This window comes from Pseudonaja textilis, chromosome 1, assembly GCF_049901715.1.
Source record: "Pseudonaja textilis isolate UNSWEBS1 chromosome 1, rPseTex1.2, whole genome shotgun sequence".
NCBI lineage: Eukaryota > Metazoa > Chordata > Lepidosauria > Squamata > Elapidae > Pseudonaja > Pseudonaja textilis.
Window position 1 is genome coordinate 1,718,724 of NC_141990.1, and position 22,646 is coordinate 1,741,369.

General features: G+C 50.4%; 1 protein-coding gene and 1 long non-coding RNA gene across 2 annotated transcripts in view; both read right to left on the minus strand.

Annotated features, from left to right (window-relative positions):
* MYO18A (myosin XVIIIA) overlaps positions 1-22,646 on the minus strand; it is a 181,852-nt gene that overhangs the window by 128,621 nt on the left and 30,585 nt on the right.
* On the minus strand, positions 9,618-17,619 carry LOC113451392 (uncharacterized). Its single transcript, XR_015741716.1, has 2 exons — positions 17,343-17,619; positions 9,618-9,786 (listed from the first exon to the last, which is right to left on the minus strand). It is a non-coding gene; the product is annotated as an uncharacterized LOC113451392 (long non-coding RNA).

The window sequence follows — 22,646 nt, forward strand, 5'->3', positions numbered from 1 at the left end:
GGGTCCAATCACACAAGGAATTCTATTCTATTCCTTATTCTATTCTATTCTATTCTATTCTATTTTGTTTTCTATTCTATTTCATTTTCTATTCTATTTCGTTTTCTATTCTATTCTATTCTATTTTTATTCTACTCTTATTCTATTCTATATTCTATTCTATTGTATTCTATTCTAATTTCTATTCTGTTCTAATTTCTATTCTATCCTATTCTTATTGTACCCTATGGCTATTACTAAATGTTGTACCTTATGATTCTTGACCCTTGACAAGTGTCTCTTCTCTTTTATGTACCCTGAGAGCATTTGCACCAAGACAAAATTCCTTGTGTGTCCAATCACACAAGGAATTCTATTCTATTCCTTATTCTATTCTATTTCATTTTCTATTCTATTCTATTTTCTATTCTACTCTTATTCTATTCTATATTCTATTCTATTCTAATTTCTATTCTATTCTAATTTCTATTCTAATTTCTATTCTATTCTAATTTCTAATCTATTCTATTCTAATTTCTATTCTATTCTATTCTAATTTCTATTCTACTCTATTCTATTCTATTCTATATGGCTATTACTAAATGTTGTACCTTATGATTCTTGACTCTTGATGAATGTCTCTTCTCTTTTATGTACCCTGAGAGCATTTGCACCAAGACAAAATTCCTTGTGTGTCCAATCACACAAGGAATTCTATTCTATTCCTTATTCTATTCTATTTCATTTTCTATTCTATTCTATTTTCTATTCTACTCTTATTCTATTCTATATTCTATTCTATTCTAATTTCTATTCTATTCTAATTTCTATTCTAATTTCTATTCTATTCTAATTTCTAATCTATTCTATTCTAATTTCTATTCTATTCTATTCTAATTTCTATTCTACTCTATTCTATTCTATTCTATATGGCTATTACTAAGTGTCGTACCTGATGATTCTGGACTCTTGACAAATGTCTCTTTTCTTTTATGTGCACTGAGAGCATTTGCACCAAGACAAATTCCTTGTGTGTCCAATCACACTTGGCCAATAAAGAATTCTATTCTATTCTATTCTATTCTATTCTATTCTATTCTATTCTATTCTGTTCTATTCTGTTCTATTCTAATTTCTATTCTGTTCATAAGAGGGCACAAACCTCAGGGCATCTCCCTCACCAACAGAAGCAAGGAGTTTGTGCGACAGCCACATTCCCACCACACACCACAACCCTAAAGTCCGTTTTTCTGGATCTCAGTCTCCCCGCACCTCATGCCAACCCCCTTAAACTCCCCTGCGAGGTTGATGCGCACCAAAGACCCACAAAAAGCCTTCAAAAAGCCACACTTTGCACCACAACACACACCTCCTTAGGCCCTCCTCCGGCGGTCAGGGAAGGTGGCGGCGTCTCTTCCGGCTTGGCTGGCGGGGACGCCTCCTTTGAAGCGGACGCGTTGACGGGAGGGGGAAAAGGAGAGACCAGGTCAAACTCTACATCCCATATCCCAGGGTGGCGCAGGCCCTACATGCACGTGCGCACATGCACACACACACACGCGCGTGCACACCAGTTGTAAACACTTGCGCGGAAAAGCTCGGTGCGCGTTCCCTTCACGTGCCGTGGGGAACAAGCGGAAGACAAAATTGCGATGCGACCGTTTTGCAATCCTCTTCCGTGCAAATATTCCAAGATGGCAGCTACAGCTTTGTGTCAGGATTCCATCGATTGCCCTGATTAAATCATGATCCTCAAGCTAAGCTTCAAAAGGAACCAACTCCGCCATACCTAATTTACAGTCGCCTCTGACCCCGTCTCCCCCCCCTTCCCCCTGGGTGTGTCATCAATCACGTTCTCCAACGAAGGATTTTCCTGGGAAGAAGATCCGGTAGCCGAGGCTACAATCTTTGTAAGAGAAGTGTTGGAATGTACTTCTGGTTTTAAGCTGCCGCCCTGCTGCTACAGATATCCTCCCCGCCTCCTTGTTTAGGGCAACTCTATAACAGGCTTGACGAGTTGACACTTTGTCCTGACTTACAATGGTTCATTTAGTGACCATTCGAAATGACGACCCCAAAAAAAAGGGACTTGGGACCGATATTCGCACTTATGACTTTAGTGTTGAGGAACCCCTGCGTTCCCGTGATCGAAATTCGGCCACTGGGCAACCGACTCATCTTTATGACAGTGGCGGGGTGTGTCACGGGGTCATGTGATCACTTTCTGACTGGTAAAGTCCAGGGAGAGGCCAGATTCGCTTAGCAAAGGTTTGGCTAACTTCATTAAGCGCTGTCATTTGCTTAACAGTGGTGACAAGCAAGGTGTTAAAACGGGGCAAAAGTCCCTCAACAGGAACTTGGGGCTCAATTGTAGTTGTAAGTCGAGGACTGCACAGGTAATCCTCAACTTACGACCAGAATTGGGACCGGAGCTTCTGTCACTAAGCAAAGCAATCATTAAGCGAGTTGTGGCTGATTGTATGAGGTATTTTTTGAACTGTCACTAAACTAATGGTGATCCGATACAGGTGGTCCTTGACTTACAACAGTTCATTTAGTGACCGTTCAAAGTTACAATGGCACTCAAAAATGACTGTTTTTCACACTTACGAACCCATGGTCACAGGAGCAAAATTCAGACACTTGGCAACGGATTCATACTTGTGACGGTTGTAGGGTCACGTGATCCCTTCTGACCCTCAACGCCAATGGGAAGCCGGATTCGCTTAATGACCGGGTTGCTAATTTAACAAATGCAACCATTCGCTTAACCACCATGGCCGGGAAAGTTGTCAAAATGGGGTCAAAACCCGCTTCGCAAATGTTTCCCTCAGCGATCATAAATGTTGGGCTCAACGGTGGCTGTAACTCAAGGACTGCCTGTAAGCACAAACTGGTCGCTCCTCAAAGAATCATCCAACTTCCCAGCTGACCAAACCAATCCTAGCTTTTAAAATGGAGGGTTTAAAATAAAAGGATAAGCCCCCCCTCGACCATAGTTAAATGGAGAAAGGTCAGTCCGATCGACACGAAAACCAGTTTGATGAGTTGGGTGGTCCCTGAGGTCCAAAAGGTTGATGACCCCTGCTCTGGAGGCCGGAAATGGGCCCATTTCTGGCCTTCTGCAGGACCAGCCAGGGGTGGGATTTGCTCGTTCGCCGAACTGGCCATAAAATTTACAACCAGTTCGGCCAAACCGGTGTGAACCGCTAGCAGCCCAACCCAAGTCTTCCGCCTTTATCAGCCCAACGGGTCACACGAAGCGGTATTAGCCAAACCCCCAACTGAGCCTCTCCTGCTCTCTCGATGCAGACATTTCTCCGCTTTGGGGTTCAAGCGAAGCACAAAAAGATTGCTGATAATCCTCAACTTACGACATTCGCTTAGTGACTACCCAAAGTTACAATGGCACCGCAAAAAATGGGCTTGGGATGGTTTAAACACTTATGACAGTTGCAGCCTTCCCAGGGTCCCGTGATCAAAATTCTAGGCGCTGGGTACCCGACTCGTATTTACAATGGCCGTGGTATCCCGGAGTCACATCGTCTCCTTTTGCGGCCTTCTGACCAGCCGTGTCAAATGGGGGCAAGCTGGATTCACTTCCCAATGATGCGATCCACTTAACGACTAAGTCGAGAAAGGTTGTAATCCTCGGCAAAAACGTCCTTGACGAGCCTTTTGCTTCACGGCGGAGATTTTGGGCTTGTTTGCGGTCGTAAGCCGAGAACCAACTCAAAATGCCCTCCACTGGAACTGGCAAGTGCAGAGGAAAAGAAGTGTGCGTGCCCAACAACACTTTGGCATAGCAAAATTAGCAGCGTGCACCCGGAAACTACATATCACCCCACCTATCACCCCCTTTTCTCTAAGGCGGGGCTGGGGGAACCCTGGGATGTCTTGTGGACTTCAACTCCCAGAATTCCTGAGCCGGCACATCAAGCTTGGGAATTCTTGGTGTTGAAGTCCACAAGTCAAAGGGCCACCGTTCCCCGCCCTAACGGAAGGGCAAATCGCACACCAAGCGGGTCGCTGTACCCCCACCCCACCCCAAGCCAAGCTCACGAGTCCAAAACCCAGGCCATGCGCCCCGGTACCTGGCTGGCGGGACTGGCATCCTGGCTGGACCGCTTGGCCGAGCCTTCGGAGGGTCGCTCGTCCTCCGGGGGGCTTTGGGCTTCGGAGGACGTCCCTTCCGGCAGGGGAGGGGGTTTCTCCGTCTTCTCGGGTGGGGGCGTCCCCTCTTTCCTCCCGCGCTGCCTGGAGTGCGGCCGGTGTTCCCGGGTCTTGGCTCGCGACATCAGGCTTTTCAGGCCCGCGGAGAGGTCGTCCTTCGGGGGGGCCTCCTTGGGAGGGGGCTTCGGGGAGGGGGACGGCCGAGGAGGGGGACAGCATCCGGGGAGGCGGGGAGAGGACCCTGGGGCCGGCCTTGTCTGGCTTCTTCCTGGGCTCGGGGCCCTTGGGGCGCTTGGGAGGCTCCTTGAGGGCATCAGCCTCCTCCCAGGCAGCACTTTGTGCACCAGGTGGCGCATGGCCTTGGCCACTTTGGTGCGGGAGAGGCCGCGGGGGTCCTCGGCCGGGGCCCCGGGCTGAGCTCGGAGTGGGGCCCCTCCAGGCCGTTCACCACTGGGCTGGAAGATGGCTGGGCCTCCCCATTGATCAGGGGCTCCGGGCTCTTCCCCTTGCCCCGTGGATGCGTGGGGGGCTCCGGGCTCTGGAGGCGGAGGCTGGGGGCTTCCTTCTCGGCGACCGGGGAGCTGGGCTGGAGGCACAGACACAACAAGGGATCACCGAGAGACGAGAAAGGCTGGAGGATTGGGGTTCGAGTGAAGGGGGTGGGGGCTTGGGACTCTCTTGTGAGGGGTGGTTTCCTTGCAGACCTTTCGTGACCCAACTAGGTAACATTATCAGTGCTACGAGGGAGGGGGAGGAAGAGGAAGAGGTGGAGGAGAAGGAAGAGGAGCAGAAAGAGGAAGAGGAAGAGGAGGAAGAAGAGGAGGAAGAAGAGGAGGAAGAGGAAGAGGAGGAGGAGGAGGAAGAGGAGGAAGAGGAGGAAGAGGAAGAGGAAGGAAGAGGAGGAAGAGGAAGAGGAGGGAGGAGGAACAAGAGGAGGAAGAGGAAGAGGAAGAGGAAGAGGAGGGAGGAGGAAGAGGAGGAGGAAGAAGAGGAAGAGGAAGAGGAGGAGGGGAGGAGGAAGAGGAGAAAGAGGAAGAGGAGAAAGAGGAAGAGGAGGAAGAGCAGGAAGAAGAGGAAGAGGAAGAGGAGGAATAAGAGGAGGAAGAAGAGGAAGAGGACGAGAAGAGGAACAAGAGAAAGAGGAAGAGGAGGAAGAGCAGGAAGAAGAGGAAGAGGAGGAAAAGGAGGAGGAAGAAGAGGAAGGAAGAGGAGGAAGAGGAGGGAAAGAGGAGGAGGAGGAGGAAGAGGAGGAGGAAAAGGAGGAACAAGAGGGAAGAGGAAGGAGGAAGAGGAGAGGAGGAGGAAGAGGAAGAGGAGGGAGGAGGAGGAAGAGGAGAAAGAGGAAGAGGAGAAAGAGAAGAGGAGGAAGAGCAGGAAGAAGAGGAAGAGGAAGAGGAGGAAGAGGAAGAGGAGGAACAAGAGGAGGAAGAGGAAGGAGGAGGAAGAAGAGAGGAAGAGGAAGAGGAGGAGGGAGGAGGAGGAAGAGGAGGAAGAGGAAGAGGAGGAAGAGGAAGAGGAAGAGGAGGAAGAGCAGGAAGAAGAGGAAGAGGAAGAGGAGGAGGAAGAGGAGGAAGAGGAGGGAGGAGGAGGAACAAGAGGAGGAAGAGGAGGAGGAACAAGAGGAGACAGAGGAAGAGGGAGGAGGAAGAGGAGGAAAAAGAGGAAGAGGAGGAAGAGGAAGAGGAAGAGGAGGAGGTGGGGGTGTGTGGGAAGCCTTGATGCTCTCTGAGCCTGGTGATTTTCTTGCAGACGTTTCATGACCCAACTAGGTAACATCAGCAGGGCTAGAAGGGAGAGGGGTTTGCTCTCTGATTCTCCCCACGTGTCCCCAACAGCCTCATCCAGGTGCTACCAAGAAGGAAAACAACCCCCAAAGCAACACCGGCAGGCAAACTATAATCTATAAACAGGGAGCAAACGGCACCCCTTCTAAGCGCTGATAATGTTACCTAGTTGGGTCATGAAACGTCTGCAAGACAACAAACCAAGGTTCAGAGAGCACCAAAGACCCCACTGTCCTTTTCCTTCTTCTTCTCCTCCTCCTCCTCTTCTTCTTTCTCCTCCTCTTCCCTTCTTCTTCGCTTCCATTCTGCCAAAAAAACCCACAAAAAACCCTCCCTTCTAGCACTGATGATGTTCCCTAGCTGGGTCACGAAACGTCTGCAAAGCAACAACCCAGTTCAAGAACCCCATAACATCAATGGGTTGCAAGTAGGTCCAACCATCAAAGCACCCCCCACCCCCCAAGACCTCCCAAATATTCACGCAAGAGATCCACACAGTCTTAAGACAGGGGTGGAGAATTTTTTCGGCAACAAGTGCGCCAACCAGAATGGCCTGGTGTGCATGCAGCTGGTTTACAGGTTTCCGGCGCGCACATGCCTGCTGGCCCACTGGTCTTGGCATGCGCCGGAGTGCTGGAAACCCCAAAAGTCAGCTGGCCAGTGGCGTATGTGCCGGGGTGGGATTCAAATTTCTTAACAACCGGTTCTGTGGGCGTGGCCTAATTTGTGGGTGTGGCTTGGTGGTCATGTGACTGGCTGGGCGTGGCTTGTGTGTAAATGTTGTAAATATTGATGTCAATATTGATTTTTTTTTTTTTAAAAAGAGCAACTTTGACCCCAAACCAGGCAAAGCAGGCAGGCGGATTGAGTTGCTTCCAGAATCACAGACTCATTCAGAGATCTATCTTTCTGCCATCTGCTACCTGAGTCTGTCACATAAAATTTGCTGGCAAACAAACTTACCAAATTAACTCGCAACGCACCATGTGTGTAAATATTGCATTTTTTTTTTATTAAGAAGAAGAGCAACTTTGACCCCAAATCAGGCAAAGCAGGCAGGCAGATTGAGTTGCTCGCAGAATCACAGACTCACTCAGAGATCTACCTTTCTGCCATCGGCTACCTGAGTCTGCGCTGAATAATAGAAGCTTCAGTCCTAAGGAAAGTTCAGCTCTGCTTTTAGATTAGCTAGAAAGCAAGAAATCCAACAAATTTCCTGCTTTGTAGCGAATCTAAATCTCCCGGCACAGCAAAACAGCTGATAGTCAGAGGGAAAAAAAAAGGAAAAATAGCAACTTAGCAGGCAAGTTGGATGGCGCGCATGCCAGGTAAGGAGTGAGTGGGCGGGGCGGGGCCAGCCAGTGGCACGATTTGCCGGTTCTCCGAACTGGGCAGAATCCCAACAACCGGTTCTATAAAACTAGTCTGAACTGGTAGAATCCCACCCCTGGTATGCGCGTGCCAGCCAGCTGGTCTTTGGGTTTCCGATGCTCGTAGCGTATGCGTGCGCTCCAGTCAGCTGGTCTGGAAACCGGAAAAGCAGCTGGCGGCAGCGTGTGCGCGTCCACAGAGAAATTCTGTGTGCCGTATGTTCTCCACCACGGGCCTAAGACCCTCCCTCAGGTGGCTCCCCCCAGATCCATAGAAAGAAAAACCTCCTCCAGGTAGTCCTCGACTTAGGACTGGTCACTTTGTGACCAACTAAAGTTCTGACCGATTGGAGAGGCTCACGCTCAAATTAAATGGGAAGGAATTAAATGTTACTTGGTCTGGGATAAGTGGTACAGCTGGATAGAGCTCAAGAAAAAATGGTACACAGGATCAATAAACTCAGGACACCTACTAGATATAGTTGTACATATTGAATGTATGATAATAACGATTTCAAGCTTCTTGTCTATTGTATAAATATTATGAAGGCTCCATTCGATTAACCAATACAGTTTAGAATCCAATAGTAATAGCAGAATAATATATTATTTATTAATTAATAGGTAATTGATAAGGGATAAGGAATACATGCCCATGATTACTTATTACTGTTTACTACGAGCTATCGATCTTAATATCAAATGTAATAGAAATATGTTTATTTTTCTATTCATATTCTTTCTATTTTTGTTCGTGTTTTAATCTTTTGTAAATAAAGTCTATTTTAAAACTTAAAATAGGGGTACTTTATGACTCGATTCCAAAAGTCCAGTGGTCATTCAACCTTCCTTGTGGCCACATGACCACAGGTTGGGTGCTCGGCAACCGGCCTGCATTTATGGCTGGCTGCAGTCGTATGACTGGGTTTTATGATATTACTGACCACCCCCCCCAAAAAATGGCATTTACTTCTGATTTTTAGCAAAAACACCAGAGTGGTCATTTTATTGATGCGCTCAACGACAACCGACAACCAGAATGATCCTAACATCAGGGCCGGTTATCTGCATGATCCCTTTTATGACCGTCATGACTTGCAAACGTAATAAGGGGTGTGTGGCATGGCCTAGTGGGTGAAGCTCTCACCTCACAGTCAGGAGGCTATGAGTTCGGTCCTAGGTAGGGGGGCAGATATTTCTCTCTGCGGACAACCATGAGACTAGATCGGCCAAACAAACCTCCGCATCGGAGACAAGGAAAGGCATCCGGCCAGGAAACATTACGATCATTATTCCGTTGCTTTGCATGTACCCTGACAGCTTCTGCACCGGAGACGAACTCTGTGCGTGTCCAAGCACACCTGGCCAAATAAAGTATTCAATCCCCATGGCCAATCCAGCCAGGAGGGGCCACCTGATCTGACCCCCACCCCCCAAAAAAAAGCCTTATTGTGACCCACAAGTCAGCCTAGGTTGGGTGCAAACACAGATTCACTTACGGGACCGTCCTCGTTCCCATTTTTTTTCACAGCTAAACTTTTGTCTTCATCTTTAACCTGGAGTGGGATGTGGAGAGAAAGAGGTACGGTTTCGTCCGGCGGGCACGTCAGAAGTGGGTCAGAGCTGCATGCACACGCGTGTGAACCCACACACACACACATCTACTCCAACCCCTTGCCCAAAACAGGAGACCTTCCGTCTTCCACCCTGGTGGAAGGACTTCCTGCACTCTGTCCATGCCCTGGAGCAAAGAAATGACACCCTCAACGGATACCGAAGTCTCAAAGCCCACTCTGACCCTCCCCAAAGCTGTATTTTTGGGGGAGGAGGAGAGTTTTTCAGGATACCCCCGCAACAGTTACCAGAACCACTCCTAAAAGGGGACGGACACTCCCCCCACTCCCGGTTGCCCAATTCCCGCCTGGAGGGACTCCCCTCCATCCACCCCCACCCCCCAAAAAAACCCCCAGGGACGCCCCAGCCATGCTGTGCACACAACCCCGTAAGTCACACAAAAAGTGCAGTTAGTGAACAGAAAAGACTCTCGTGCAAGTTATCCTCCCAGATTTGGGCGAGGCGGCTAGGAGAAGCCGTTGAGGGAGGGGCTGCCCCTTGGCCCAGCAGAATTTGGGGAGGGGAGGGCTATGGAAAAAGGGAAGAGGCTGATCTCCCCCCCCGGAAGGATCCAAGGCTGATTAGAGGCACACACACACACACACACACACACCATGGTTGTTGACAGAAACAATCTGGAGTTGGAGTGTTTCTGGCGGTGCCTGGCGCCGAAGCCCCTTCCCCTTTTTGGGGGGGGGGGCATGCTTCCCCTCCCCAACGTGTCAAAGCGTGCAAGGAAAGAAGGGGGGGAGGGCGTGAGAAACACTAGCAGACGCACAACCACAACCACGGCACTTCCCTTTTGCTCCCAAAAGGCAAACCGCGATGAAAAAGCCATGGCGGCAGGCGCCCAAGAGGCTGGAAATCTGAAAGAACAGAAAGGAGAGAAGTTGGGAGGCTGGGAGGTCTTCTAGTCCAGCCCCTTCGACTCCCAGAATTCCCCAGCTGAAGGGGGTGTCCAACCTTGGCCACTTGGAGACTTGGTGGACTTCAACTCCCAGAATTCCCCAGCCAGCGGGAGTGTCCAATCTTGGCCACTTGAAGACTTGGTGGACTTCAACTCCCAGAATTCCCCAGCCGGAGGGGTGTCCAACCTTGGCCATTTGGTGGACTTCAAATCCCAGAATTCCCCAGCTTGGCAGGAGGGTGTCCAACCTTGGCCACTTGGAGACTTGGTGGACTTCAACTCCCAGAATTCCCCAGCCGGAGGGAGTGTCCAACCTTGGCCATTTGGAGACTTGGTGGACTTCAAATCCCAGAATTCCCCAGCCGGAGGGAGTGTCCAACCTTGGCCACTTGGAGACTTGGTGGACTTCAACTCCCAGAATTCCCCAGCCGGAGGGAGTGTCCAACCTTGGCCATTTGGTGGACTTCAAATCCCAGAATTCCCCAGCTGGCAGGAGTGTCCAACCTTGGCCACTTGGAGACTTGGTGGACTTCAACTCCCAGAATTCCCCAGCCGGAGGGAGTGTCCAACCTTGGCCATTTGGTGGACTTCAAATCCCAGAATTCCCCAGCTGGCGGGAGTGTCCAACCTTGGCCACTTGGCCACTTGGTGGACTTCAAATCCCAGAATTCCCCAGCCGGCGGGAGTGTCCAACCTTGGCCATTTGGTGGACTTCAAATCCCAGAATTCCCCAGCTGGCGGGAGTGTCCAACCTTGGCCACTTGGTGGACTTCAAATCCCAGAATTCCCCAGCCGGAGGGAGTGTCCAACCTTGGCCATTTGGTGGACTTCAAATCCCAGAATTCCCCAGCCGGAGGGAGTGTCCAACCTTGGCCACTTGGTGGACTTCAAATCCCAGAATTCCCCAGCCGGCGGGAGTGTCCAACCTTGGCCACTTGGAGACTTGGTGGACTTCGACTGCGGAGGCTGGGGAATTCTGGGAGTTGGAGTCCACACGTCTTAAAAGTAGCCTAAGGTTGGACTCTCTGACCCAAATCCATTCCAGACAAATGGCTGTCCAATCTCTTCTTGGAAAACTCCACAACTTCTGGAAGCGAGCCCTACCAAGGATGGGTTCATTGATTAATTGAAGCAGTAAGAGAACTGGAAAGGGACCTTAGAGGTCTTCTAGTCCAGCCCCTCTGCTCAGGCTGTCCAATCTCTTTTTGCAAATCTCCAGTGATGAGGGAACCCACAACTTCGGGAGGTGAGCCGTTCCACGGATGGATTAATCATAGAAATTAATCAGTTGGAAGGGACCTTGGAGGTCATCTAGTCCAATCCCCCCCCCCGCTCGAGCAGGAGTGTTTATTCCAAATATATTATATATATTTATATAATCAATGAATATATTAATATATATTTAAATATAATATATTAATAAATATACACTGCTCAAAAAAAATAGAGGGAACACTTAAACAATACAACGTAACTCCAAGTCAATCACACTTCTGTGAAATCAGACTGTCCACTTAAGTAGCAACACTGATTGACAATCCATTTCACCTGCTGTTGTGCAAATGGAATAGACAACAGGTGGAAGGCATAGGCAGGTAGCAGGACATCCCCGATAAAGGAGTGGTTCTGCAGGTGGTGACCACAGACCACTTCTCAGTTCCTATGCTTTCTGGCTGAGGGTTTGGTCACTTTTGAATGCTGGCGGTGCTTTCGCCCTAGTGGTAGCATGAGACGGAGTCTACAACCCACACAAGTGGCTCAGGTAGTGCAGCTCATCCAGGATGGCCCATCAATGTGAGCTGTGGCAAGAAGGTTTGCTGTGTCTGTCAGCGTAGTGTCCAGAGCATGGAGGCGCTACCAGGAGACAGGCCAGTACATCAGGAGACGCGGAGGAGGCCGTAGGAGGGCAACAACCCAGCATCAGGACCGCTACCTCCGCCTTTGTGCAAGGAGGGACAGGAGGAGCACTGCCAGAGCCCTGCAAAATGACCTCCGGCGGGCCACAGATGTGCATGTGCCTGCTCAAACGGTCAGAAACAAACTCCATGAGGGTGGTATGAGGGCCCGACGTCCATAGGTGAGGGTTGTGCTTACAGCCCAACACCGTGCAGGACGTTTGGCATTTGCCAGAGAACACTAAAATTGGCAAATTCGCCACTGGCGCCCTGTGCTCTTCACAGATGAAAGCAGGTTCACACTGAGCACATGTGACAGATGTGACAGGGTCTGGAGACGCCATGGGGAACATTCTGCTGCCTGCAACATCCTCCAGCATGACCGGTTTGGCAGTGGGTCAGTAATGGTGCGGGGTGGCATTTCTTTAGGAGGTCCCACAGCCCTCCATGTGCTCGCAGGAGGTAGCCTGACTGCCATTAGGTACTGAGATGAGATCCTCAGACCCCTTGTGAGACCATATGCTGGTGTGGTTGGCCCTGGGTTCCTCCTAATGCACGACAATGCTAGACCTCATGTGGCTGGAGTGTGTCAGCAGTTCTTGCAAGACAAAGGCATTGATGCTATGGACTGGCCCACCGGTTCCCCAGACCTGAATCCAATTGAGCACATCTGGGACATCATGTCTCTCTCCATCCACCAACGCCACATTGTACCACAGACTGTCCAGGAGTTGGGGGATGCTTTAGTCCAGGTGTGGGAGGAGATCCCTCAGGAGACCATCCGCCACCTCATCAGGAGCATCTCCAGGCATTGTAGGGAGGTCATACAGGCACATGGAGGCCACACACACGACTGAGCCTCATTTTGACTTGTTTTAAGGACATGACATCAAAGTTGGATCTGCCTGTAATGTTTTTTTCCCCTTTAATTTTGAACGTAACTCCAAATCCAGACCTCCATGGGTTGCTCAATTTGATTTCCATTGATAATTTTGGTGTGATTTTGTTGTCAGCACATTCAACTATGTAATGAACAAAGTATTTAATAAGAATATTTCATTCATTCAGATCTAGGATGTCTTATTTTTGTGTTCCCTTTATTTTTTTTGAGCAGTGTATTATACAGTATATATTATATTAGCCTCTACCTAGGATCAAACTCCTGACTGTGAGGCGAGAGCTCCGCCTCTAGGCCACGAGTTAATTAATTAATTGATTTATACAATAAGAGAACTGGTGAGCTGGTCACCAAGCATCCGAATTTGGGTCGGCTGACCACAGGGGATGCTGCAATGGTCGTTAAATGTGAAAAGCGGTCGTAACTCCCTTTTTTCAATGCCGTCGTGACTTGGAACTGTCACTAAACGAACTGTTGTAAGTTGAGGGCGACCTGCAGTTCACCCAGGCTATCTTGAGGGCTTTCGCCCTGCACAGCCTGCTGGGTCAGTATCTCTTCCTGCGGCTTTGAAAGGAGGTCCTCGACTTACAACAATTCCGTTTAGTGACCGTTCAAACTTACAATGGCACTGAAAAAAGGGACTCCAGACCATTTTTCACACTTACGACCAGTGTCCCCGGGGGGGGTGTCACAGGATCAAAATTCAGATGCTGGGCAACTGACTCATAGTTATGACGGTCGCAGCATCCCGGGCTCACATGATCCCCTTTTGCGACCTTTTTGTGGGAGCGCCATCACTTGAGACTTTCAAGAAGAGACTGGACTGCCATCTGTCAGAAATGGTGTAAGGTCTCTCGCTTGGGTGGCAGGGTTGGACTAGATGACCTACAAGGTCCCTTCCAACTCTGATTATCTGTTATTCTGACCTTCGGACAAGCAAAGTCATTGGGGATGCGAGATTCGCTTAACGACCGTGTCACTAGCTGAACTATAGTGATTTGCTTAACAATGGTGGCAAGGAAGGTCGTAAAAGAGGGAAAAAAACCACAGTCTTGTTTAGCAACGGAAATTTTGAGCTCAATGTTGGTCGTAAGTTGAGGACAGCCCCCAAAATCAAGGGTGACAATATTCTCTCGGGGTCTGAGGTGTCTGAGCCGTTCCCATGGGTGGGATTCAAATTTCTTAACGGTTCTGTGGGCGTGGCCTAATTTGTGGTGGCTTGGTGGTCATGTGACTGGCTGGGCGTGGCTTGTATGTAAATATTATAATTATTTATGTAAATATTGAATTTTTAATTTAAAAAAAGAGCAACTTTTTCCCCAAACCAGGCAAAGCAGGAAGGCAGATTGAGTTGCTCCCAGAATCACAGACTCATTCAGAGATCTATCTTTCTGCCATCTGCTACCTGAGTCTGTCACATAAAATTTGCTGGCAAGCAAACTCACAAAATTAACTTGGAACACACCCTGTGTGTAAATACTGCATTTTTTTTATTAAGAAAAAGGGCAACTTTTATCCCAAATCAGGCAAAGCAGACAGGCAGATTGAGTTGCTTGCAGAATCACAGATTCACTCAGAGTTCTACCTTTCTGCCATCGGCTACCTGAGTCTTCCCTGAAAAAAAATAGAAGCTTCGGTCCTAAGGAAGCTTCGGCTCTGCTTTTAGATTAGCTAGAAAGCAAGAAATCCAACAAATTTCCTGCTTTTCTAGCGAATCTAAATCTCCCGGCACAGCCGAACAGCTGATGGTTGGCGGGGGGAAGGAAAAATAGCAAGTTACCAAGCACTTTTCCACCCCAAATTTGATTCTGTGCCCCAATGCACCCCCTGACAAATCCTTGGGTCTTTCTGCCTTTTTTTGTCCATTTGTTTCGCTCTCTCTGGCCAGTCTGGAACCACCGTATTTCCAGCAATGGCAGAACAGCTGGAAACGTAGCAGGCTAAGCAGACCAGGATAATAAATGAGGCACAGGTGGACTGTAAAGCAAACAGCTGTTAACAAGGTTAACCTCCCCGGGTGGGAGGTAAACCCCCATTATTCCAGGGGCTGTTGGGCTAACTAGTTAGGGCGTTGCCTGGAGTATAGAGGGGGGCCATATCTTGGCTTTCACCCCGATTGCAAAACAGGCAAGCTACACAATCTCTTTAACTTCCTACCAAGCCACGATTGCAAACCACGGTTAAGCTTCTAAATGTAACTGCTTTTTCGGGGGCCCTCCCAAACCGCCTGGAAACCGCAGGGCCGAGAACCTAAATGCAAAGCGCAAAACACACCATTTCCTGCCGAATGTCAACAGGAAAAAAAAACCAAAAACATCGTTTGGTTAAGAAGCAGCATTTATGACGGCTGTGTTTCTCAAGGTTGACAAGTCGAAGACGGGTAAGACTTCAGGTCCCATAAATTCCTGGCTGGGGAATTCTGGGAATTGGAAGTCCATCCAGGTTGAGTGACACTGCCGTAAAAAAATCTGCACCAAGACAAATTCCTGGTGTGTCCAAGCACAGTTGGCCAATAAAGAATTCAATTCTGTTCTGTTCTATTCTATTTCTATTCCTTTATTCTATTCTATTCTCAATAAAGATTCTATTCTATTCTATTCTATTTTATTCTATTCTATTCTCAATAAAGATTCTATTCTATTTTATTCTATTCTATTCTATTCTCAATAAAGATTCTATTCTATTCTATTCTATTCTATTCTCAATAAAGATTCTATTCTATTTTATTTTATTCTATTCTATTCTCAATAAAGATTCTATTCTATTCTATTCTATTTTATTCTATTCTATTCTACTCAATAAAGATTCTCAATAAAGATTCTATTCTATTCTATTCTATTCTATTCTATTCTATTCTATTCTATTCTATTCTATTCTACTACTCTACTCTACTCTACTCTGTTCTTCCTTCCTTCTTCATTCTATTCTATTCTATTCTATTCTATTCTATTCTATTCTATTCTCAATAAAGATTCTATTCTATTTTATTCTATTCTATTCTATTCTCAATAAAGATTCTATTCTATTCTATTCTATTCTATTCTCAATAAAGATTCTATTCTATTTTATTTTATTCTATTCTATTCTCAATAAAGATTCTATTCTATTCTATTCTATTTTATTCTATTCTATTCTACTCAATAAAGATTCTCAATAAAAGATTCTATTCTATTCTATTCTATTCTATTCTATTCTATTCTATTCTATTCTATTCTATTCTACTACTCTACTCTACTCTACTCTGTTCTTCCTTCCTTCTTCATTCTATTCTATTCTTCATTCTATTCTATTCTATTCTATTCTATTCTCAATAAAGATTCTATTCTATTCTATTTTATTCTATTCTATTCTCAATAAAGATTCTACTCTACTCTACTCTACTCTACTCTACTCTACTACTCTACTCTACTCTACTCTGAATTCAATTCAATTCAATTCTACTCTACTCTACTCTACAAGACTAGCCAAAAATGCACTCCAAATCTTGCTATATACTCCATCCACTTTGCTAAAACAAGTCTTAAAACAGCCTCCCGTTCCCGATTCTGGCCGGGGGTGACTTGCCCCCAGGCTATTATACAGAACCCAAGACCTTTCCCCCCCCACCACTTGCTAAGGCCCATTTCCCAAATACGTTGGCGTTTCTGGATCCACCCACTAGGCTTCGCCACTAAGACGCACCCACCACCCCCGGTCAACAGAGGGACCACGCCCAGCGAAACGCGGCAGGGTCTCCCCGGCTTAAGAGGGGTGATCCGGGGAGCCTTCGGGGGCCAAGCGGATTCCCCAATCCCCGAGAGGCGGGACGTTTTCCCGACCTACCGGATGGCCTTTCCTGTGTTTTGCCCAGGGGATTATTCTGAGAGGCTGACTCAGGTGCCCCCCGCGGGTTGGGCAAACCCTGGCATTGCTTATTCAGGGCCCTAAGCAAGGGAGGTGGAGTAGACCCACCAACCCCTGGCAGACCCTCCGTCCTTCCACTTCTCAGCATGCCGGCGGGCGCACCGAGGAGCGGCTTTTAAGAAGGCTTAGTCATCGGTGGTCCCGCTGCCGGCCCTCGTGGCCCCCGTGGCCTACGGCCTTTCAGAGCCAAGGAAGGCCAGGCAGACACACACACACACACACACACACACACACACACACACACACAACAGTTTAATGGGGCTCTCTTCCCATCTCTTTCTCTCCAAAGATCGGAAGGTCTCAGGAAACGGGGGGCCGTGAAAAGAGGCGGAAACCCGGAGCCGATGGCTACAACTGGGAGAAAGCCAGGGGGTTGATCCGTGCCTTCTCATACTGTCCCAAACCAAGACAGGCACCCCAAGAAAGCCCCCCCATCTCCTCCAGCGACATCTTTTTTGGGGGGGCGCAGACTTCCTCTTCCACCAAAGAAAGGAGAACCACCAAGGAGAGGGGAGCGTGGCCATTCTCCCCACCCAGAACCCAGAAAAAAGAAAAAACCCACATGGACCACCGGCGTGGGAGGTGTGCCACGGGCACAGGTGCCCCCACGAAGAGGTCTACGGTTCCGGGGCCGAGAAGTCAAAGTTGCCATTAAACACCCCCCAAAAAAAAGAGAATCACAGGCCGGAAAAAAGTTTGCCAAACTCACTCCGCTCCGCTGCTCGATATATTTTAAGCCCACCCGTGGGCTCCGACCACCGTGGGTCCAAACTCCCCGATCGCCAGTACCAGAGCAAGGGGAGATTGGGAAATCCTTACCTAGCACTGGAGAGGGGGGGCCCCCGAGGCCCAGAGACGTCGGGGGGGCTGAGCAGGCGTCCCGTCAAGGCTCCGGCCAAAGAAAGAGCGAGCGAAAGGCGATAGGGAAAGTAGCCGAGGGCCCAGCGAAAGGACAGCTGAGCTGATATGGACCGGCTATTTTTAGCCGTGAATGTCAGGCGGGCACCGTAGGAGGAGGAGGAGGAGGAGGAGGAGGAGGGAGGGGGTGGTCTTGCTGCCCAGCTGCCCCTGATCTCCACCCAGAACAAGCTGGACTTTGACAACCGGTAGTGTGGCGGAGTGGGGGGGGAAGAAAGCCGTTAGAGGAAGAGACGGAGGTACGAGAGGAAGTGATGTGTGCGCTACTACGGCTGGCAGCCGCGAGGAGCTGGCATCCTCTCGGCGTGTTGCCGTCCCTTCCTTGACATCTCACCCAGCTGGATGGTGCGATGCGTGCACACACACACACACACACACACACACACACACCCCAAAATATACAAGGAAGCTGCAGTGGTGGTGGGTTTCCTGCCCTGCGCACCGATGCCCCAACCGGCGAACGGTAGCCGCTTTCCTTCCGTGGGATCAGAGGCCTTGGTGGCGAGGATACGACCCAAATGGTGGGCACCCCACCATCCCTGGAGGCTCTTCAAGGAGAGATTGTCTGAAAGGGGTACGGGCTCTCCGGCTTGAGCGGGTTGGACTAGATGACCTCTGGGGGCCCTTCCCACACATTTTGGTTTATCTTATTCCGCGGAATTAAAAAATGGTGCCCCAAATCTCGGCTGCTTCAAACAGAGAAAGTTTTCTGAGCCAAGTGTTTTTCTACCCCCATTTTTACGACGGCTCTTGTCCACGGCCGTTAAGGGAATCGACGAGGCCATTGTTAAAAAGGTTAGGGGTTCCCTCCCAGAATTATCCCAGCATGCTTTAAGGCTGGGTGGGGGGAGAGGGTGTTTGAGACTTCAATTCCCAGAATTCCACCTGTTTTAAAGGGGGCCAAGATTCCAAAGGGGTTAGATAGACCGATTCACCTGGAAGCGGGGCAGGGAAGCACACACCTCCAGCCACAGCAGCAGCTCCCCAATAATGGAGTGAAGCCCCCCACCCTCCCCCAAAAAATCCGGGGAGCCTCTGAGATCTGAGAAGTCGCTCGACGCCTGGCGTCTCTCTCCTCCCCGTCCGTCTGTCTCCAGGCCAAAGGGCTGAGCGCCTGTGCTATAATTAGGCCCGTCCAAGGCAGGAGGCCAAGGCGTGGTGGTGGTGGGGGGGTCTGGGCATGGGGGCAGGGGGTGGAGGGGGAGCAGAGGGGGGGTCTCTCCAAGCAGCCCCTCCTCTGGCCAAGGAGAAGGCTTCCTTTGCCAAGGCAGGCATGCTCCAGGCAAGGGAGGGGGTCCTCGTTGGGCCAGAGCCCCTCTCCCTCTTGTGGGACCCTCGGAGGTGCGGCAGGGGGGAGGTGGCAACTGAAGGAAGCTCTGCTGGAGACAGGACTCCCCCCACCCACCCGCTTTTCCCCTCGGGACCCCCCCCCCAAATTTCTGCTTCCCCCACAGGAGATTCCAGCCATGCACTTTTATTGCTTTTAGAACTAAATCCAGGCGGACCGTCGGCTGAATCTTCCTTTCTCCCTCAACAACAACCCTGTGAGGTGGTTTGGGCTGAACGAGAGAGGCTGGCTCGAAGTCCCCCAGCCATCTTTCATGCCCTAAGGCGGGACTACAACTCCCAGTCTCCTGGGGACTGGCCCAAAGTCACCAAGCTGGGTTTTGTGGCCTAAGGCCGGATTTGAACTCATGGACTCTTCCTTTCTTGTCTGGGAGACCAGGCTAGCTGGGTGACTTTGGGCCAATCACCAGGTGACTGGGAGTTCTAGTCCCGCCTTAGGCATGAACGCCGGCTGGGTGACTTTGGGCCAATCACCAGGTGACTGGGAGTTCTAGTCCCGCCTTAGGCATGAACGCCGACTGGGTGACTTTTGGCCAATCACCAGGTGACTGGGAGTTCTAGTCCCGCCTTAGGCATGAACGCCGACTGGGTGACTTTGGGCCAATCACCAGGTGAATGGGAGTTCTAGTCCCACCTTAGGCATGAACGCCGGCTGAGTGACTTTGGGCCAATCACCAGGTGACTGGGAGTTCTAGTCCCGCCTTAGGCATGAATGCCGACTGGGTGACTTTGGGCGAATCACCAGGTGACTGGGAGTTCTAGTCCCGCCTTAGGCATGAAAGCCAGCTGGGTGACTTTGTGCCAATCACCAGGTGACTGGGAGTTCTAGTCCCGCCTTAGGCATGAATGCCGACTGGGTGACTTTGGGCGAATCACCAGGTGACTGGGAGTTCTAGTCCCGCCTTAGGCATGAAAGCCAGCTGGGTGACTTTGTGCCAATCACCAGGTGACTGGGAGTTCTAGTCCCGCCTTAGGCATGAACGCCGACTGGGTGACTTTTGGCCAATCACCAGGTGAATGGGAGTTCTAGTCCCACCTTAGGCATGAACGCCGGCTGGGTGACTTTGGGCCAATCACTAGGTGACTGGGAGTTCTAGTCCCGCCTTAGGCATGAACGCCAACTGGGTGACTTTCAGCCAATCACCAGGTGACTGGGAGTTCTAGTCCCGCCTTAGGCATGAACGCCGACTGGGTGACTTTTGGCCAATCACCAGGTGACTGGGAGTTCTAGTCCCGCCTTAGGCATGAACGCCGACTGGGTGACTTTGGGCCAATCACCAGGTGAATGGGAGTTCTAGTCCCACCTTAGGCATGAACGCCCGGCTGAGTGACTTTGGGCCAATCACCAGGTGACTGGGAGTTCTAGTCCCGCCTTAGGCATGAATGCCGACTGGGTGACTTTGGGCGAATCACCAGGTGACTGGGAGTTCTAGTCCCGCCTTAGGCATGAAAGCCAGCTGGGTGACTTTGTGCCAATCACCAGGTGACTGGGAGTTCTAGTCCCGCCTTAGGCATGAATGCCGACTGGGTGACTTTGGGCGAATCACCAGGTGACTGGGAGTTCTAGTCCCGCCTTAGGCATGAAAGCCAGCTGGGTGACTTTCAGCCAATCACCAGGTGACTGGGAGTTCTAGTCCCGCCTTGGGCATGAATGCCGACTGGGTGACTTTGGGCCAATCACCAGGAGACTGGGAGTTCTAGTCCCGCCTTAGGCATGAATGCCGACTGGGTGACTTTGGGCAAATCACCAGGAGACGGTGAGTTCTAGTCCCGCCTTAGGCATGAACGCCGACTGGGTGACTTTGGGCCAATCACCAGGAGAGTGGGAGTTCTAGTCCCGCCTTAGGCATGAATGCCGACTGGGTGACTTTGGGCCAATCACCAGGAGACGGTGAGTTCTAGTCCCGCCTTAGGCATGAATGCCGACTGGGTGACTTTGGGCCAATCACCAGGAGACGGTGAGTTCTAGTCCCGCCTTAGGCATGAACGCCCGACTGGGTGACTTTGGGCCAATCACCAGGAGAGTGGGAGTTCTAGTCCTGCCTTGGGCATGAATGCCGACTGGGTGACTTTGGGCCAATCACCAGGAGACTGGGAGTTCTAGTCCCGCCTTAGGCATGAATGCCGACTGGGTGACTTTGGGCAAATCACCAGGAGACGGTGAGTTCTAGTCCCGCCTTAGGCATGAACGCCGACTGGGTGACTTTGGGCCAATCACCAGGAGAGTGGGAGTTCTAGTCCCGCCTTAGGCATGAATGCCGACTGGGTGACTTTGGACCAATCACCAGGAGAATGGGAGTTCTAGTCCCGCCTTAGGCATGAACGCCGACTGGGTGACTTTGGGCCAATCACCAGGAGAGTGGGAGTTCTAGTCCCGCCTTAGGCATGAATGCCGACTGGGTGACTTTGGGCAAATCACCAGGAGACGGTGAGTTCTAGTCCCGCCTTAGGCATGAACGCCGACTGGGTGACTTTGGGCCAATCACCAGGAGAGTGGGAGTTCTAGTCCCGCCTTAGGCATGAACGCCGACTGGGTGACTTTGGGCCAATCACCAGGAGAGTGGGAGTTCTAGTCCCGCCTTAGGCATGAACGCCGACTGGGTGACTTTGGGCCAATCACCAGGAGAGTGGGAGTTCTAGTCCCGCCTTAGGCATGAATGCCGACTGGGTGACTTTGGGCAAATCACCAGGAGACGGTGAGTTCTAGTCCCGCCTTAGGCATGAACGCCGACTGGGTGACTTTGGGCCAATCACCAGGAGAGTGGGAGTTCTAGTCCCGCCTTAGGCATGAATGCCGACTGGGTGACTTTGGACCAATCACCAGGAGAGTGGGAGTTCTAGTCCCGCCTTGGCATGAATGCCGACTGGGTGACTTTGGGCCAATCACCAGGAGACTGGGAGTTCTAGTCCCGCCTTAGGCATGAATGCCGACTGGGTGACTTTGGGCAAATCACCAGGAGACGGTGAGTTCTAGTCCCGCCTTAGGCATGAACGCCGACTGGGTGACTTTGGGCCAATCACCAGGAGAGTGGGAGTTCTAGTCCCGCCTTAGGCATGAATGCCGACTGGGTGACTTTGGACCAATCACCAGGAGAGTGGGAGTTCTAGTCCCGCCTTAGGCATGAATGCCGACTGGGTGACTTTGGACCAATCACCAGGAGAGTGGGAGTTCTAGTCCCGCCTTAGGCATGAACGCCGACTGGGTGACTTTGGGCCAATCACCAGGAGAGTGGGAGTTCTAGTCCCGCCTTAGGCATGAATGCCGACTGGGTGACTTTGGGCCAATCACCAGGAGACTGGGAGTTCTAGTCCCGCCTTAGGCATGAACGCCGACTGGGTGACTTTGGACCAATCACCAGGAGAGTGGGAGTTCTAGTCCCGCCTTAGGCATGAACGCCGACTGGGTGACTTTGGACCAATCACCAGGAGAGTGGGAGTTCTAGTCCCGCCTTAGGCATGAACGCCGACTGGGTGACTTTGGGCCAATCACCAGGAGAGTGGGAGTTCTAGTCCCGCCTTAGGCATGAACGCCGACTGGGTGACTTTGGGCCAATCACCAGGAGGCTGGGAGTTCTAGTCCCGCCTTAGGCATGAATGCCGACTGGGTGACTTTGGACCAATCACCAAGAGACTGGGAGTTCTTTGGGTTTGGCCGGTCTAGAGAAAAGAAGGACCGGGGGAGATATGATAGCAGCCTTCCAGGATTTGAGGGGCTGCCCACGAAGAGGAAGAGGGGGTCAAATTATTCTCCAAAGCGCTCAGGAAGCAAGACAAGAAATCATGGAGGGAAACTCATCAAGGAGAGGAGCAACCTGGAAGGAAGGAGAAACTTCCTAACAATGAGCCAGTGGAACTGCT